Here is a 20,511-nt window from a genome sequence, read left to right as displayed (position 1 = left end):
ACTGAATTTTGTTTTTGAGAAAGCCACTCCTTTTGACTCAAGGACAGAGTCTTGGTTTTTACTTGAGTGAGAAAAGTGTCTACTTGTGATGTCGCTATTATTTTTTCTGAAGGTACGATACTGGGTGGTTCTATCTTTTCATTAGGTTTTTTATCACAAACTAACCTTGACAAGGTATCAGACAAAAGTTGTTTTTGCCCGGGACGGTAAGTGATAATGAAATCGAATTCACTAAAAAATGACAGCCAACGCATTTGTCTGGGAGTTAGCGCTTTAACTGTTGAAAAGAACTGTAAGTTCTTATGATCAGAAAATATAGTCACGGTATGTTTTGCACCTAATAAATGATGTCTCCATTCAAGAAAAACTGCCTTAATTGCCAACAATTCCCTTTCGGCAATTGTGAAATTTTGTTCTGCGGGCAAGAGTTTTCTAGAATAGAAAGCGATTGGATGAAGGTGTCCAGTGGTAGTATATTTTTGCATTAAGACCCCTCCCAAGGCTGTTTGTGAAGCATCAGCTTCAACAAAGAAAGGTCTGTCTGGATCAGGGTGGATCAAAATTGGCGCTGAAGTGAAAGCCCTTTTTAATTTGGTAAAGGCCTGTTCTGTATCTGAATTCCATTGGAATTTCACGCCTTTTCGAAGTAAGTGAGTGATAGGCGTTACTATGTCTGAAAAGTTAGATATAAACCGCCGATAAAAATTGGCGAAGCCCAACACTCTTTGAGTTTCCTTTACAGAAGTTGGGGTGGGCCAATTTAGGATTGCTTCCACCTTTGCTGGGTCCATTTTAATTCCGTCTGAGGAGAGCCAATAACCTAGAAATTCTACTCTTTGAGTATTGAAGATGCATTTCTCAAGTTTTACATACAAAGAATTGTCTCTTAATCTTTGTAGAACGGATCGAACATGTTTGGTATGTTCTTCTTCAGTTTTGGAAAAAATCAGAATGTCATCTATATATACTATAACGCAAACATCTAGTAGATCATGTAAAACTTCATTAATGAAATACTGAAATGCGGCTGGTGCATTACAGAGTCCAAATGGCATTACAGTATACTCAAACAGGCCATATTTAGTGCGGAATGCTGTCTTCCATTCGTCACCCTCTTTTACGCGGACTCGGTGGTAAGCGCCGCGTAAATCCAATTTAGTATATATACTGGAGCCTTTGACCTGATTTAACAAAACTGGAATCAATGGTAGAGGGTACCGATTTTTTTATTGTTGCCTTATTTACTGCGCGATAATAAATACATGCTCTCAAATCGCCAGATTTCTTAGCTACAAAAAAAGCGGCGAAGAGACAGGTGAGGTAGAATGTCCTATAAACCCTTTTTCAAGTAGTTCTTCCAAGTAATTCTTTAGGTATTGATTCTCTGGCTCGGTCAGGGCATAAATTCTGCTGCAGGGTAAGACTGCACCTGGGATGAGATCTATTCTGCAGTCGTAAATTCTGTGAGGCGGTAATTGGGTTGCTTGTACTGGGTCAAAGACCTTGGAGATATCTTGGTATAGTTCCGGAAGTTCTGGAACTGATGGAATCACTGCTGAACAAAACAAAGGAAGTATTGGGTCTTCAATGTCCTGGTAACAGTGATGCCTGCAAAATGCAGAGTCTAAAGTTATGGTTCTTTTAACCCAATCGATGTTGGGGTTGTGCTGTTCAAGCCAGGGCACTCCAAGGATAACTCCAAAAGTTGGAGTATCAATGAGATAAAAAATTAGTTCCTCAGTGTGCCCATTTTCACTGACGATAGGTATTGGTTGGGTGTGAAATTTTATTAATCCTGATGATAAAGCTGACCCATCCACTGCCCGAACTACTTCTGGTTCTTTTTTCGGAATTCGTGTTCCTCCTAACTTGCTGGCCAGCTGTAGCGCCTGAATCTATCATGACGGACAAGCTATATCTTTGTTGTATTGTAATTATAAAAGTTAGCCTTACCGTCAAGTGTCTTGGTGTATGGGTTAAGACATTTGTTGCATAATGAGAGACCTGAGTTGACAATTTTCCCGAAGAAACGATCTCTTCTTCCTTCGGGAAGACTAGTTTTCCGTTTCCCCGGAACTTGAATCTAAAGCTGCAACTCCCTTTCTTTTAGTTGGCTTGTTTGGACAATCTTTAGCGTAGTGTCCTGGTTTACCACAATAAAGGCAAAGATTCCCGTTTCTCCTACGATCCTTTTCTTCCATTGAAAGGGGGCCTTTCAAAACCCCTATCTGCATAGGTTCAGGGTGAACATTTTTGTCCTCTACATCTTTTTTCTCTGTTTTAAAATGTAGAGCTCTAAAATCCCCTCTTGGTCTCTCGCTTTTTCGCTCTCCCAATCTATGGTCTAGTTTCACTACTAAGTCTAGAAATTCAGTATACTCATCAGGTAAGTTTACTATGTGTGCTAATTAATCTTTTAAGTCATCTCGGAGACCTCGATAAAACAAAGAAATTCTTTTGTCTTCAGGCCAATGTGTTTCTGATAATAACCTATTAAAATTAGTAATATACGTAATTAAATCTTTTGAGCCTTGACGCAAATTTAAAAGCTCGTTGTCTGAAGCATGAATAAATACATGTTTGGCAAATAAACTTGACATGGCTGTCTTGAAATCTGTTCAATTATGTATTAAGGGATCATTAGTATCCGCAAGGGGCATTGCCCAATTTGCAGCCACTCCTCCGAGGTAAGAAATAATGAAAGCTACCTTAGAAGTATCAGTAGTAAAAATCTGAGGTTTGCACAAAAAATGTAGTTGACACTGGCTCATAAAAATTGAAAACTGGCTAGTGTTCGCAGTAAAAAGCTCTGGATTGGCTAATGGAACTGGACTGGGGGAATGTACAGTAACCTGAAGATTTTGTTCTGGGTTTGAACCTGAGGTGGTAGAAGGGTAAGTAAAGGTGGGACCAAATTTAGCTGGTGCAATGAGGGGTTTATTTTGTTCGAAACTAGAATCCCTCCAGCTGGTGAACCCAGTCTTGGTTTTCACTAATTCGTGTCTAAGAGTGTGATTCTCCTGCCTTAATTCCTGCATTTCTTCAGTAAGTTTACGGACCAGTGTAGTTAACTGGGAAGGATCTAACACCCCCTCCCCCTGATCCATTATGCAGAATCGAAGAAGGAACGTGGGTTTTTAGGCTTTGCTTTCTGTTGCAAAGTCACCCACCTGAACTCCGGTTGTTCCTCCTTCGATGCTGCCTGTCCCCGAATCTCCCTGAAGTCAGCCGGCAGCGCAAATAGTTAAATTTCTTGCGATGCCGTCTGACCCCCGGGGGAAGGGGGGAATGGGAAGAGAGAGAGAAAAGATAACACTGGTGTCTCGGTGGTGATGTCGTTCAGACAATGGCCAGGGTGAATTTCTGTATTTTCAGTTTTTCTAGGTTTCAGGAACACCTGCCTTTAAAGACACAAAAATACAATTGTAACTCGCTAAGTAATTGTCCTTAGATTTCTCTGTAAAACACTTATTTCTGTTCTTTCTAAAACATACCACAGAAATGAACCTGGACGTTGAAATGACCATCTAGATTATATCTTTGCACTGTGGTTATTCAGTATTTATCTCTCTGTAACAAATAAACAATAATTTCAATAAAAAATGAATGCTCAGCTACCTTAACTAAATGTAACTCTCATTAATCATCTCTATCAAAACATTATACCTGATAGTCTCTTGGATCTTAACTTAAAACGGGATTCTGAAATGATTTAACAAATAAAAGAAAATAAAGTCTTTCCAAAAATATATATATCTGGTACACAATATTGCCGGCAGTAAAGATCTGGCCTTATTTTTAAAGTACCCAAGTTCTTTGTTTAACTCCAGAATTGTTTCTTTACTGTTGTAGTTCGTAAGCTTCTAGATCTCAAAGCCTACCGCTGAATTAGCGTAGTCCTAAAATATTCCTGAAGTTGCCAACCTGCCAATAACTCCTTTTACTTTAGTTCGTGAAAGGTTAATCAGGTTTCTCTCCCGATGAGTCCTTGTGACGAAAGTATGCTTGAAACAAAGTGCTCTTACCTCATAAGTTCTTTTGTTTTTAGCGTTACCTTCATTTCCTCGAGGGTTGCTAAGCAACTGATGTTGTTGACCTTTTCTCTTTCTTTTGTTTTTACAGGAAGTTCGATGACGACCTCCAGGAAGCGGAAGAAGGCACCACCGGAGTCTCCGGGATGTCAAGACTCGGAGCAGGGTCCTGGATTCAAGGCGGGGAGCGCTGAGCCAACAGGAGACGGAGTCAGGTAAGTGGAGTTCACAAGAAGCGAAGCACTGAAGCAAGGCGGGTGGGGTTTAAATAGAGCTGAGCGCGCATGGTTCTGGAAACGATTAATACGTGTTCTGAGGATGATTTGCATAACTCGTGTACCGGCGTGCATGACTCTAGAAACGGTTGAAACGTGTTCTGAGGATGATTTGCATAACTCGTGTACCGGCTCAATGGTTACCAAAACGTCTTTGAAGCATTTAACAACGTGTCCCAGTACTGTCCTTGGAAACAACAGCTTTGGTGATTTAAATATAATAAAAACGAACATTGGCAAGAGCAATACAACATGAAGTGGCAAATTGCAATACAACATGTTAATCTCTGGGAATGATCAAAAGAACATCATGTCTTTTTGTCGGTCAATATCACTAGAAACATCCTTGACTAATGCAACAGATTACAAGGGTTCACATAAAAGACTAGTGTCAGAAACATTCAGAACACCAAATACACCTTGGAAGTGAGTGTGTCCTAGGTTTTCATAACAGGAACTACCTCAACAGCCAGAAGAAGAAGTTATCTACTTCAAAGGGAAACCAACATGATGATGAGTCTAAGAGGCCCACTCAGCCATATGGACTGGAGAGAGGTGAGTTGATTTGGGAAATATTGAGTAGTGTGTGCTGGTTCAAATGTGAAACTAACTCCTCTATTATGTGGTTGTGGTCGAGGGAGGCCTGTAACTGGAGACAGACATGTGATGTAACATCATTACCTGATGGGTGCACTCAGCTAAATGTTATGATAGTTGTGAGATTTATCAGCCAGGTACATGCAGCTACTTGTCTGGGATTGGTTGTAAAATTGCTCTCACTTCAAAGTTAATCGCACATGAGTCATAATGAATGATTGCTGCAGCCTATGCTCTTGCTCTGCCTCATGGTCCACTTCTCATGAAGCTTATCTTCTGTCCTTCTCCTTGACTCTACAATATCATTTCTGTTTTAAAATCCATAGGCCTTACCTTCAATCAATCAATCAATCAGGGAATTGTAAGCACGCTACTCACCCGTGAGGGTCTCAAGGTGCTGGGGGGTCCGCAGTTCCATTCAGCCGAAGAGCCAGGTCTTGAGAGTCTTCCTGAAGGTGTTCAGGGAGGGGGTGCATCTGATGTCTGCTGGTAGTTCATTCAAGGTCTTGGCTGCAATGTGAGAGAACTATCTTCCATCTGCTCTGGCTCTGTGGATGTGTGAGGTTTCGGCCAGTGCAAGGTTGGGCGATCGCAGGTTTCTTTTGGGTACATGGACGTTTATTCTGTCACTGAGGTATTTGGGTCCGTTGTTGTGTAGGCATTTGTAGGCGTGAGTGAGGATTTTTAAGGTGACTCTCTTCTCCACGGGAAGCCAGTGGAGTCTCTGAAGGTGTTGGCTGATGTGTTCGTGCCGTACCTTCTCTTCTCCTGCATGAAAGGCAAAAGCTCCATAATACTCCTGCTTACCTTACCGGACCGGTTCAGCCAGGCACCCAAGACGGACATTCCAAGTAGAATGCATATGCTTCACCCAATTTGGCATTTATACATAGTATGATTTTTAGAAGTGTGTGGGTTCACTCCATAATTTGTATTACTTAGATGACATAACATTTAGATACATAATAACATGGGTCTCTGGGGCTGAAGGACTGTTTGCAATTCATTTACTTGAACTGTCATTCCTTCGGTTGTTTCCCCAGCAGATTAGAGGATGATGATGTGCTGCTCATCGCCCTGATGAATACTGTTGTTGTGTAGTGTTTGTCTTTGTCAAACCTTTCCCTAAATTCCCATGCTCATCCATTCACCAAATCCCTTACCCTCTTCCCCCAGGCTGTGTGATGTATTGAGATATGACTTATGAATTTATATCATAAATGGATCACACGTTGGTGCGGCAGATGTGGTGAAAGCAACACCAACCCACTGCGGGATCATCTCTTACCTGAGCAGTAGCTCACGTCAGCCTCACTTACCAACCCACGCATAAAAGGGATACACAGTCTTATATAACATAATTCTTCAACATCATCATTCAGGCCTTGTGTTGCTTAAATGCTTAACCTTCTCCTGTGTTGAGTCCATTCCTCCTGAATATAGGATTTCATTATAAGTGTTTGAATACATTAATTAAATACTAGCTCCCCATTGCTCAGAAGTTATGGCAGTTAGTTTTAATATCAGATATTTGTGTCATGGTGGTATTCTGATCTTTCATAAGTTACATAAGTTATGATATAAAACCCACTAACTCTGTATTTTCTTTCAATCTAGTAGGCAACTAGATTAAAAGAAAATACAGAGTTATGGCAGGCAGTGATGGATAATCATTCTGATTAATCCTACAGTTATGGTTCACCTAGGTGGGAGTGGGACTTTGCTTGTGATGTCTTCCCTGTTAGCGCTCTAGCCTGCTACTACTAACACCACCATTAAGAAGGTACTTTGGGAAACCCTGCAATAAGGTTTTGGAAGATTGAAAGAGGTAGCAGCCCTTGCTTCATCTATTCAGGTAAGAGAACTAAGAAGTGAAGTGATCTCATTAGATTTGTAACTTCTATTGAAGAGTAGGATTTTTTTTTATGTATGGTATAGGCATACCCCCTAGTTGTCAATATAATTACAGATGGTAGTAGGAAAAGGGTATAACTGGTATAACTTTGATAAGTGGCTGGGTGCTGCAAAAGTAACAAAAGTTAATATCCCCAAACAATAAGACCGACCTAGTCTGCGTAATTCCCACTCTCGTAGCAAGGTATTGTTTGGGTATAAGTAAAGTAAGTAACCTAGCAAATAAAAATTATATCGCAAGGGACTTAAGAATCAGCAAGGGAAAGTCGAGGAGGAAAAGTCGATGTATAGTATGTGACTGTTCAGAGGGCAGCTTTTTGACAAATAAAAAAAAACAGGCTGTGTTAAAAGCCGTGCAAAGACAAAAGACATATGAAGAAACAATCCCCATTTATTTTTTTTAACAAATAAAACCCAACCTGTCCAACCACAACAGGCCCACCCCCTCCTCAAACAAATATATAAATTGTCCCAACCAATGTACAAAGTGAGTCCAACAAAGTCCTCCTTGCCCCCAACTGCCCTTCCCAATTCCCATCCTCCCCACCTATAACAAAAGTCCCTCCCACCAAAGAAAGTATATAAAAAAATTTTATAGAGGGTATCTGTCCGGATGTGAAGGCATGCCACCTCTTGGCGAAGCAGCACCGTAGGACATTGTGGAAGAGGCAGTCTGTGGGTAATAATGGGGGGCAGCAGTAGTGGATCCCGACTACTGGTGTTACTGGCGATGATATGACTGGGATTGAGGCGTTGGCAGCTGGCTGGAGGTACTGGGAGCAGTGGCACATGCTTCCGCCTCCTTCTCCTCCAAAGTCACCAGCCGGTCATATTCAGCCTGAATGGCCTCCGCCGCAGCTGGGTGGCTATTTCCTGCTGTGATGGTGGACAGCAGGAGTAGCTATATCAAGAAAGAAAAAAAAGGAAAAAGACAACTTGTAAATAAGGGTCAGTGCACACACTTGTTTATTTAGTGACACAGTAGCATAACATTGCTAATCCCCTAGGGCCATTGGAATCTTTGATGTGATTAGCCACAGGGCCAAATTTCCCTCACACATGTATCACATAAAACACTGACTGCAAGGAATTTAGCCAGAATACCACCAAAATTAAAGTGATGTGATTTTTTTTGTCTGAAGGATTTCATAGTAAAAACTAAACAGACGCTTTGTATGTAAAAAGAAAAATTACCTCTCATTAATGAGTAAGGCATTTATGCATCACAATTAATAGTATTCTAGTTGTGTGACCTTTATGGAGGCATGATAGCGTCAGGTCTGGTATTCTCTGCAGTCTTATCTTACTTTAATTCCAATGGCCATGCTCTTCTCTGACTGCCTTTCAATTCTACCCTGAATCCAAAGAGGCACATGAATAATAATAATAATACTACGTCACACATGCCACATATAAACACGGATATCCTGTCTGCTGTAAGTAGACAGAGGAAAAAACAATGCACTGCTGTACAGGGGTGGGAACTTGATATATATTTTATTTGGCACGTTCGTCACACAGTATCCCATCTGCCAAACTCTAAATCAGGCACTTGGTCCTACTTTACTCCAGAGCCTCGCCCCATCCCCCACCTCCAAATTATTTTCAAAAAATACCTTCACTTGGCAGTAAGGAAGGTTACTCTACTGAAAGGTAAGTTAGAGGGATTAGGCCAAGTAGAGGTTTTGCTATAGAATAGTGGGGCGTCACTCTTTATCATGTGCTAAGCCTGTGCTTAGTCAGTCAATGAACATGATGAAAGGGAAATATGTGAACAGGCGTAAATCCTTCATGGAAGCCATGGTAATTATATACATATAGCCTTTGGCCCGAAAAATTTGGCATATGCCAAGAATTGTTTTTTCTATTTTTTGGTAGGCTGGGACCAATCTTAGGAAATAATAATGTAGTGAAGTACTAGTAGGAGGTGACTGAGTGGGCACCGGGAAACAACCTTGCTTTCAGTTTGTAATTCATTGAAAACATCGTAATGCTGCATTAACAGAAGCATTTCTCCCGGAACAAGGGTTCCTTACATGCAAAATAACAAAAAGCATTGATACATAGAGATACAATCAAGTCTATGTCTGGTTCCAAAATAAAAAATCATATGCTTTTATTAAATTAAAGTAAAAACCATAAAAGTGGGAGAACACACAAAAGAGAAGTCAAGAAAAATTCTAAGCTCAGGTTTTTTTTTTTAATGTGACTAATATAAGAAGACAATGGTCAAGTCACAAATACTAAGTACCTATACTCACATGCAAGGATAGACAATTTACAACATTTTGAGTCAAGGTACTGTGGTCAACGATGTTTCGATCCCTTAACAAGATCAGGATGAAAGGGGTTATGCCTGAGACAAAATGACTGCGAAAAACTGCATATGTGCTCTTGTAAGTGTGACAAGCAACCAGGGCCAAGGTAAAGCAAAAGATGAGACAAAATAGCAAGGTACATCACTGCAAACAGCCTGGATAGGCATGTAGGGCACATCAGGGCATACTAGCCAAAAACAGTGATGCCTCATCAGAGTGATGAATGTGGGGTGACAACACCGGCAAAAATGACCACCACAGAGTCACCAGACGTAGTAAACAACATGCCAAACCAGAACCTAATGAGGTGGGAGTTGCAAACCAGATCCGCGGTAGTAGGAGGTCAGCCCACATTTATCACAATGAAGCAGATCATTCAGCCCCACCCCCTACCTCCTCCGGAGCTGGGTGAAGCACTGTTAATTGCTCCCTTTGTTTTGGGTGGCCTTTGTTCCTGCTGCTGGAGATAAATGTAATTAACGTGGCACAATAGGGTGACAAAAGGCAGTTATCAAGCTGTGCACAACAGTAGCCTCCAACATGCAGCATGCACATTTGTGCAAGAGCACTTGTACAAGAAAGGGGGGGAGGAAGAGAAATAACTGGGTTCACCCTCCTCAGTAATAGATCATATGCACAAACAAAAAGAACCCAGTTGAAGGCCTAGCAATGGAAAACCCCTCCACAATGAGAGAAAAACAGGGATTGTTTGAGGAGGGGTACCAATAGTAACTAGGTTCCTTAGGGCCTGACGAAGAGCCAATAGGGACATGGCTCGAAACATGTTGACCAGAAAGGAAGAGATTTATTGACACTCTTTCCTTTCTTCCCCTGATTTTAACCATACTGACCAGAGGCAGGAATAAAGTAGGGCAACCTACTAGTCAGGCATTTTTAAATGTGTGTAGCGCCTTCACTCCACTCCCACACCACTGTCTTCATCATAGACAATACAAAAAAAGTGCTTCCGCACATTTCGTCTGGTCGCAGCATGCCTCGATCCGCAGCTAATCAGGAAGAACCCCAATGATGAAGCATGCCACCAAGGGACAGCCCTGGTGAATGAGGGATTTCTAAGAAAAACAGTGTTTTTTTCTCATTGTGGAGGATTTGTCCATCGCTAGTCCTTCAACTGGGTTCTTTTTGTTTTGTGCATGTGCACTTGTAACCAGACAAGTGCCCCTTACCTTTTCTGCTTTGCAGCAGCCTTATCTTAAAAGGTGGTAAACATGCACAGTCCATTTGCCATGATTACTATGGATGAGACACATGTACTGAGGCTCACCCACAGTAAAAAGTACAAAACCGGGTTATCCTAAAAGCAAACCATCCGGGTTTACTTAATGGGTGGAACCCAATTGCAACATTCCTTCATAAAGCATGTGCCACGGGTAGCTTGTTAGAAGCACTCATGACCAATCCATAAAAAAGATAATGAGCCGAAGTTTTGCAAAAAATTATTGACCCTTTTTATTTATTAATTTAATTTCAAAATGCATGCAAAATCTTGACCACATATCTCAAATCTGTTATGCAGTATTTTATATAAACTGGCCAATCAAGATTTATTAAGGGCAGGTTGACTGCTCACTGCAGGTTTTCTCCAGTGGTATTTCACTAGCTTCAAAAGCTATGATTCAAGTATCAGTCTTATCCCTGGATGCCAAAAAGCATTTGACTGTATTAATTGGCAATATATGTTCAAAACTCTTTAGGATCAAATCTTTTTATTGACACGTAATTAGGCAGATAACGTACACAGCAAGTCGCCTAGTCAAATACATGATAAAAGGCAGAGCGGATTCAAAAAAGTCCATTTATACTTATTTATTTGGGTTCTCGAATTTACTTCCACTCATTGATATACCACCAAAAAGGTTTTCGTAATCTGATTTGGAATGGTAGTATACCAAAGACCACTGTCATTTATAAATGACTTCAATAGTCAGCATAATCAGAACTAAATCTTCATTCGAACTATTCTGGGAACAAGCTATGCAGCGTGAATTTGATATAAAAACTTGGAACAAAATATAGCTCAAATTATTCAAATCATCTAAGTCAGCAAGTATTATTCTATTGCTCTTTTTTTATCAATTGCTCTTTACTGCAGTTCACATTTCTAGGTTTGATATTTCTGTTTCTAATTTATGCTGGAAATTTAAATAATGGAAAATGTACAATGCTGCATGTTAATTTACTGTCAATATGTTAATTCATTCTGGAAATTAGTATGGACTAAATGTTTTGAGATTTAAATTTAACATTCCCTTTCCTTTGATAATATGATCTGGGGTCATTTTTACCTTGTTGCTGTAATTGTACTTATAATCTTAAATCATTGTGTCCTTGTATTGCCTTTGCCTTAAGACAAATGGCATTGTGTTATAAAGATGTTTCTACATTATCTTTTCAGTCTTGGAGTAATAATATATGTGATAACCAAGGACTTAAACTCATTGTGCTGTAGATACCAAAAGTAACATTTAGAACGTTTATTGTGGTTGCTTTTTACTAAATTTCTATTGACTCCTTCAGTTTTTTTAACTTACTTATATATCTGTCTTTCTCTTTTGCCTTTTCTTTCCTCTTTTTCTTTCTTTATTCTAATTGTCTTCAAATGATGGCTCTTTCTTAAGTATTTAAGATGTTATACTAGATATGTTGGTATAATACATATTCTATTCCATGCATATCTATTTTATGGCTTCTTTAATAAAATGTATCAAATGTAAATGCACCTGCTCCATATTTATTCCTCTATGTCTTTCATCGCTAAGAAAACAGATTCTGTAGTACATGAAGTTCTTATCTTGGGCCTAGTTCAGAGAAAACCAGCCCCAGAGTCTGGCTCGCCAAGGGGATGAGCAGGATTAACCATTTTTAGATTCAGCTACCTTCAGTCTAGAGCAGCTTTTGACATATTGGAGTCGTACGTGAGCCACAAAAAAGATAGCTGATTCTAAACTTTCTAAAGCTCTGCCTGGGCCGAAGAAAGACATACAAAAATAAACTAAAATTAGGCAATGCAGTGGTCTGGTGAGTATCTCTCTTTTGGAACCTGTGCCAATTCGTCGACATACTCGGAGAAGGGGCTACCAGCTTTTCCATCTCAATTCTCCATAACATGGTGAACTGTAGGATTTCATGGTGTTTCTAAAGATGTACCTTGATCTCTTGTGCTCCACAGTATATCCCGCATGGTATGCTCGGATTTCCCAGCATCTGTAAACAAGCACACCAGGAGGCAAAAGGAAGTGGAAGTCGATTTACAAGCACCCAGATGATTGCATGTGCACTTCTGGGGTTTAATGCTGTATATATGGGTCACTTTGTTAATGGCTACTTCCATTCACTCTGAGACCCTGGTGTGTGGGAGAAGCAATATGGGATGGAAAAGGAAATATATAAGTAAGAGGAGGCATAACAAAAGGACATTGTCTCGTCCTCCAAGAATTCTGTTTGTGCAGCTCCTCTTTAGGAGAGTAGTCTCATTGAACATTGGAGAAAGAGGTGGTCTCAGCCAAATTATTCTATCCTATGTCAAAAGTGTAGTTTAAGGCCTTGTTGGAGGAGATGTGGCAACACTGCCCTTCTGATCTGAGAGGAGCCACTAACTGGTTCACGAAATCTGTGTGGTTCTTCCTAGCAAATCAAGGTTCAGAAAACCACACAACTGCCCAGCAGTGTGTGTGGTCGTCCCTGGACCTCGTTTTGCCAGAGAAACCAGACAAATGTCTTGATTTAGAGTTTGGAAAATGGGCTACTAATCACACACAGGATGGATATACCCCCTTTTTGCAAGTGCAGTATATCCTATGGCACTGGTACTAAAGCAGACAGTATATCCATCACATTTGTGATGGAGTAAGCAATCTGTGAAACTCTACATCAGGCCTAAAGTCCACGAACTGTGAAATACGCCCATCTCTCAGGTACACCCGAAGAGCTAATTTGGGCTGTTTTTGTGGCCCATGTTTGCTTCCTAGAAATGTATGAAAAAGGGTGGATTTCACCTGCTCTGCAAAATAGTTTTGCCCACCCCTAGTCAGGGGGGCCTTTTCCAACTGTAAGCATAGCCCTCTCATCTGGGGTATTGCTGCTGAATATATTCTCTTATTGCTTTTTAGAATTTTACTTTGGTGATAAATCCTCTTCTATCTCTGCCTTTCGCACCCTTACAGTACATACAGGTGGCATTGGACATTCCATCTCACAGGTTGATTTCTTAGTGGTAAAGCCTTCATTTTGGCAATTTGGAGACCATGCATTTGAGTTTTCCTTATAAGCTAGTCTTCAGGACAGATCCATCTTTATACCTTAAATAGTATTCAGTTTCCATTAGTCCTTGAGTGATGATATTTCTAAATGTACTCCTTTTACTTCCTCTTCAGAAGAGGTTTGGTACCCTACCTGGCTTGTAAAAATGGCAGTAGAACTTTATATGCCATGAAAACTTTTGCGATTATGTCACTTTTTTTTCGCTCTTGGTTGCATGATAAAGGGCTGCAAACCTATAAGGAATACTTTTACTGTCCATCTCTTTCGATTGTGATATGATCAGTGTTAGAAATTAGGTTATTAATTTGGGATGGAGGCACTGCTACCAACTCGATAATTCCCCAGTGATTAAGTCAAAGCACAATTCTGAGAGAATCTATGCTCAACACCTGGTATTTATAGTACAAGCAGCAGGCATTTCCCAGAGAAGTGCTTGTTAAGTTCCAGCATTACCAACAATTCGAAAGTAAAGAACACAACACAATAAAATTCGCATACCGAATTAGGGAAATAGAGAAAAATGTCATGAGCAAAAAGCCATTGTGGTTATCAAAATAGGTTAAAAGAAAGAGGAGACATGATTTTTCAAAGATTTAAGGCACAAAGTGTCAGGAAAAATTCAAGCAGTATGGAAAAACAACAATGAAAATTGAGCCGGGCCTTTGGTGCCACTTTAGGCAAATTGAGATGGAGCGGAGTCGGATAAACCAAGCAGGTTGCCATGGTCAGAGGTTTTACCTTCAGACTAAGTTCGAACTGCTGGAAAAGCTTTTTCTAGTCAGTATAGCAGCCCCAAGCTCCTGACAACAGGCTTGTGGGCTCCAGCTATCTCTCCAGCCAGGTCTCCTGTAGGCTCTAGTCCTCTTTGGTAGGCTAGGCCCTCTAGGAATCAGGAGTCCTTTGACTTTTAGTGTCCCTGAGGCAGTTAAATAGGAGGCCAACCATGTGATCCTTGAAGGGTAGTTCCAGTCCATGGGTGCCACCAGGATTCAGGAGACATTAAGTTGTTGCTTGAGTACTCTTCTTCCAGCAGGACTCCAAAGTCGGGATTCTTCTTCTTCCAGCAGGACCGTCTTCTTCTTATGCGGCCTTCCCAGGTCCAGGAATGTTCTGAGAAGGTGGTAGTCGAGGTGCTAAATATATCCTGTGCACTAGTCAGTGACTGGAAAGAATGTACCATCCAATTCTAACTATCTTAGTATAGTCTCTTCACCTCCTTTTATGGTACTTCCTCTATGCCTAGCTGTAAAATTGCCAAGGATTCTAAATTTTAACACAACAGGACCCTTCTTTCACCATGCAGGCCTGTCTTCACCTTCTAGGCCACTCACTGGTTTTCCCTCCTTCTATGGCTGGAGCCTGACTGCCTATAAGAGTCCTGGGGATGAACACTCCATGAGATCTCCAAGTCAAAAGAGGTAGTGTTAAAGCTGCCCTTAGTCCTGCCAACTGTTCCTGTCAATTCCCAGATAACTAATCTCTGCTAAGTGGTCAGCGGTTAACATACATTAGCCTTTCCTGGGCTCAGAGGCATCCCATTGTTCTCTGAGCCACGGTCATTAACCCTCCTAACCAAGGATGGGAATTTTAGCTCTGTAGGTGTGATGAGTGACAGAACTGCTTTTAATCCAGTTTTGCCCCAGGCAGCCTAACGTAATTTTGGCAAAGTTTTGTTTCTGCTTAAGTTATCGAATATTTGATTTTGTCATTAAGTAAGTGTAGGAGAGTAGGATCTGCTTCTTATAGTTACCCCCACTTTTTGCTTATGTATCACTGTTTTCGACTTAGACTGACTGGGATCCTGCTAACCAGCACCCCAGTCTAGCTGTTTTCTCCTATATATTGATTGCATGTACTTTAGGTACACTCCAGATTGGATTCTGGGGGACCCTTATCAGTCCCTAGTACATGGTATACTATGTACCCAGGGCATAGGTACCCCAGAGGCCTCCTAGGGGCTGCTGCATGTATTATGCCACCCCTGAGAGACCATTCAAACTGACACCACATGTCTGCTACTGCAGCCTGTGTAAGGTGGTGCATGCACCACTAACCTAGATATAGGTTCACTATATCTATTCTAAATCACTGCACATATAAACCTATAAGTCACCCCTATGGCGGGCCTTATCAATCCTGAAGGCAGGGTGCTGGGTTTTATGTGACAGGGTGCCCATGCATGAGCAGTGCCCATCTGCAGCCTTCGGAACCTATTTTCCGGTGTTGTTTGTGATGCAGCCAACCATATATCTTTAAGTGCATTATAACCTCGCGGTAAATGCTAACTTTAAAACGGCTGCTTAGAAACATGTCCTGTTTGCTGTCAAACACCTTGGAATCATACCTCCTCACCAGTATCTGGTGTGAGAGGTATGATGCCTCCCTTCTAGAACCACTACTGTGGGTCACCGGGCTACCCGGTACCAGCTTTCTCGACCTGGGCATCACAAAATGGATGCTGCCAGCCACAGACACGAGTCTGCCCTCCTGCTGCTGAGAGAAGCTCGAGCAGGGGAAGGCTTGACAATAAGTTTCCTGTCACACGGAGGTGTGATCACCTTCCAGGCAGGATTTAGTGTATTGGGGCTGGGTGGGTGCACTCTGAGAGTGTTTGAAGTCTGCACTAGGGGCACATTTAGTGTCCCTGTGCATAGTCCAGTTCAAACCAGTTGCAGTAGCCATTGGCTCCTGCTCTGGCATGAAACTGGACAAAGGACATGGGTATACCCACCCCTCTGTCCTGACCCTCCCATAGGTGGATCCCCAGAGTTTGTCCCACACCTTCCTTGGGTATAAAGTAGGAACCCCTGACTACAGAACTTTAGATTTTACCTGGACTAAACTCTGCTACAGAAACCAAGTACTTTGATGATTTACACTACGCTGGATGAGTGAAGAATCTCCCTTGGAGTAAAGGAGTTACTCCCCTGCAAGGCAGGCACCTTTAATGCATCTGACCAGTTTGCATCTCCCCAGCTCCTGAGGACTCCGAAGATTTTTGCAACACAACAGGTGGGTTCCCGAGCGTCCCTGAGGTTGATCAGTTCTCTCAGTAATCCTGAGACCTGTATCCCTTGTGGGGACCATGTAATCGACCCCTGTGCACCGTGTACTTTTGTAGCAGCATATGCTTTTTGGCAATCTCTGAAGCCGTGCTTCGGGCTACGTGTAGTCCTGACCCCGAGCAGTATTTCCACCGAAGATTTTCGGCCTACACTCCACGAGTGTTCCGTGGGCTGGTATTCTGTGATTTAGCTCGAGGTCCCTTCGCGATCCCTGGTCCGTTAGCCTGTGGGTCCCTGTGAAGGTAACTGTGACTTTCCTTGGGCTTTCCTAGTTGCTCCAGACGTGCACTGACTCCCCAGGACCTTGCTGATCATCACCGTAGCTTGTTTCCTCTGCCCGCGTGGGTTGCAGTTGCCATGGCTTGTTGGTGTTTGATCCGGACACTGACCCCCAGCATTCGACATCCTTCGTGAGACAGCTCACCTCCGGACTTTGGTTGTCGTCGACGTCTCCTGGTCCCCGTGGCTGCAGAGTCAAGCATCCTTTCTTCTCACCTGAAGCACCCAACATTGGTGGGCATTCGTCTACTGAGCCCCTGGTCTCCCTGAAGTGACCCAGACTCTGTCTCCTCTGCTTTCAGGTTCTTCTCACCTCGGATCCAGGCTTTGATTCCACCAGACACTTTTCATCTTCCCGGCAGCAGCACTTTTTCGCATCACGCCATTGAAAACTACGAAGGTTTCTGACACCACTTGACCCCTATGCACCCGGCTCCTCTGGGATAGGTAACACGGGTATCTCGGTACTTTCAAGGGTGCTGGCCTTAGAACCTTCTATGTTACAAGGGGTTTGCTTAAAGTCCTCTCCGAAGTGTCCTTAAACTCTAAAATTCCAACCACGACTTTCCCATAGGATTATACGGAGCTCGCGCCTGTGTTCTCATACTGCACCCGCCCTCCGTGGGTCGCCTGTGTCACCACTTTGGGTGGTTCCTTGGGGTCCCAGTGATTCTACGTGCTCTAGGCACTGTGTCTAGTTAAGTTGTGGTTGTTATTCCACTTTCTTAGTATATGGTTTGGTCTCCCCCTGGAGCCCGCTGTGTATTTTGCTATTTACTGTCGTTCTAGTGATTTAATATTGTGTGCTTTGTGCTCTAATTTCATAAAGAGGTTAGTAGAGAGTGTTTAGTAATAAATACATATATTTTTTATATCTCTAGTGTAGTTCTCCTTTCATTTGGTCATTCAGGAAGTTCTGATCTGGTAAAACAAGGTGCTTTACATTCCTTCGAGACTTAGCCTGAAAGCTGCTCTCCACAGCTACCACTAAGATAGCTTTTTTTAAAAAGGTTGTCTTTAACCTAATCATCAATAATGGTTGTTTGGACTGGTACAAGGTGCCCACTTTAATTAGTGGTCAGCATATACCAGGCCAACTTCTCACATTGGTGTGCAGCGGTTGGGATTCAAGCTTGCTATTTTTACCAGATAAATCTCATTGAGGATTAACTGAAAACCACTAAAGGTATTAGGTACATATACATCAAATCTAGAATAAGTAAGAATATAATATACCCACAGACAATGGATTTAGTGCCTTGAATAATGTAGATTGACTATTTCACTCATTGGGGTCTAAAAAAACGAATTCCAACGTAGCTGGGTGCCCCGTGGAGGTTTCTGGGGATAAGGAACTAGGTCTGGGAATAATCCCCCCAAGCCCAGGTGCAGATACAAGTTTGCTAAGAGATGGATTTGAACTGGACAATTCTGCAGGGACTCCTTCTACCAACATGCCCTCTTCCACCTCACCCAATCCTCATAGGGTGGAATCCCCAAGATCACTATTAGGATCCTGGAATGTAGCAGGACTGAGATCTAAGCTATCCAATCCAGAATGAGGTGAGTTGGTGGATCAGTATGATCTGTGCTTGTTTCAAGAAACCTGGATGGTGACTGCCCCCACAAGGGTGGGATTTGCTACATTCCATCTACCCGCTGTACAGGGACCTAGAGAAAGACCTTCGGGGGGACTGTGCATCTGGGTATCTACGCACCTGGGATGTACAGTGAAAGTAATAGATTCTCATTCCCCGGACATTCTCTCTATCGTCCTTAAATTTATGGATGGCTCGAAGGTGATGGTTGCTAACATATATTTGCGTCTTACCCCCCACGATCTGGGGTTATCCATGTTAGAGGCTCTTGATGAACTTCTTTCATTTTCTTCACCATCAACACATAGAATTATCGGGGGTGACTTTAACTGTCACTTCGAACCGCTTGTGGGGATCCCCTCTGTAACCTTAGAGGAGGATTCCACCTGGCATATCCAGGAGTGTTCTATGTACCCAGCCATGCGTTTAATGCCAGTGGCCAAGCAGATTAATAAGCTTCTAGTAACCCACTCTCTTAGAGCATGCAATGGCAGATTCCCTCCTGATGTTCCAGGGAATTTTACATTCAATAGAGTGGGGAAAAGCACTACTATTGAGTATATTATGGTCAATGTAAAATTCTGGTCTCAAATAAGGGCTTTTTGTGTAATTCAAAGGGTAGATAGTGACCACAATCTTTTGTCTTTAGAATTAAAACACACACTGGGTCACCCACATAGATCAGGGGAGTTGGAGACCCGTGTTGATAGGAACTTAATCTCAGTAGCGGGTGGCAGACGCATTAGGTGGGCCAAGTTTGTGCTAGCACCCGAAAAAATTGCTGAGCTATATTTACATGTAGCTCGATCCCTAGAAGAGGCCTTTGAACTTCCAGCTGTGAATTATGATCTTTCTTATTTTCAAGCACTGGACTGTATTCACACTAACCTAATCGCCAATATGGCCGATTATTTTTATACCACAGTGAATAATAGGACACTAACAAAAAAACAGGTCCAGTGGTTTAATAAAGCTTGTAGGGAGGCGAAATGTGCACTTGTTATCGAGCTTAAAATCGGTTCTGTGCAGAGTATTAAAGTGGCCAGAACTGCTTATAAAAGTATAATCGCAGAGGCCAAGTCGGAATGGGAGGCCCTAAGATGGGCAAGTATAAAAGAAGCCTTGGACAGGCGCGACTATGGCGCGTTTTGTAACCTTGTGAGATCAGGCTCGCTAGAAGGGACGCTATAACACCTAATCTGAGCGAAGAGGTCTGGATAGCCCAATTTAAGCCCTTGTACTCCCACACTGACATCGTTTCCTCTGTAGAACTAGGTCTCCCCGCAAAGTGCACATTCCCTTTAGTATTATCGGAGGAGAAGGACTCCGATTGTCAATCTTGTTCTATGCAGGAAATGAAGGTGGCCCTTAAAAGTTTGTCTTCTGGGAAGGCTCCGGGATTCGATAGAATCCCAGGAGATCTATTTCTGAGTGAGCAGAAGGTTTGGGTTCCCTACATCCGGTTATATTTTAATGCCATCTTACACGGCATGGAAATTCCCCGAACTTGGTTAGGGGCCGAGATTATTCCCATCTATAAAAAGGCATCCCCACTTGATCCAGCTAATTACCGTCCCATTAGCCTCATTGATGTCTTGCAGAAACTGTTTGCCCGCCTTTTACTAACGAGGTTGCAGTGTTGGATGGACGATCAACAAATCCTGACCTCCCTCCAAGCGGGCTTTCGTGCTAAGGTCTCTACCATCGACCAACTGTTTAGACTTCAATTGGTCTATTGGAAGACGGTGACTCTGGGGGCTGGTAGCCTGTACTTGATCTTTGTAGATCTTCGATCTGCATTTGATTTGGTACAGAGGGATAAGCTCTGGGCCATACTGATAGAGATGGGTGCCCCAGCATACCTGTGCCAATTGTTCAAACGTCTACATCAAGGCATCTTTGTGAGGGTGAGGTATGGGAGAAATGGGGAGTTTTCGGCGACCTTACCGGTGGAAAGGGGAGTGAGGCAGGGGTGCGTGTTGGCCCCTACTCTCTTCTCTTTGTTTCTAAATGGATTAATTGACCATCTTTTGGGGGCGTGGGATTTAGATTCTCCTAGCTTAGCAGCCCGCAAGATACCAGCCCTGATGTTCGCTGATGACACCCTTTTGTTATCAAAATCTTCTATGAGTATCCAGCGAACACTGGAGGCT

The 20,511-nt window shown here is 42.4% G+C and overlaps 1 long non-coding RNA gene across 1 annotated transcript in view; it reads right to left on the bottom strand.

The window, feature by feature from the left end:
- Positions 1 to 7,423: 7,423 nt before the first annotated feature.
- Positions 7,424 to 20,511, bottom strand: part of LOC146854921 (uncharacterized) — a 53,388-nt gene continuing 40,300 nt past the window's right edge. Inside the window, exon 3 of the long non-coding RNA XR_014981246.1 lies at positions 7,424 to 7,718. This is a non-coding gene — a long non-coding RNA (uncharacterized LOC146854921). The remainder of the gene's footprint in view (positions 7,719 to 20,511) is intronic.

This window comes from Triturus cristatus, chromosome 4_1 (genome assembly GCF_964204655.1).
Source record: "Triturus cristatus chromosome 4_1, aTriCri1.1, whole genome shotgun sequence".
NCBI classification, from domain to species: domain Eukaryota; kingdom Metazoa; phylum Chordata; class Amphibia; order Caudata; family Salamandridae; genus Triturus; species Triturus cristatus.
The sequence above is the reverse complement of the archived record's forward strand: the minus strand, read 5'-3'. Positions and strand labels throughout refer to the sequence as shown.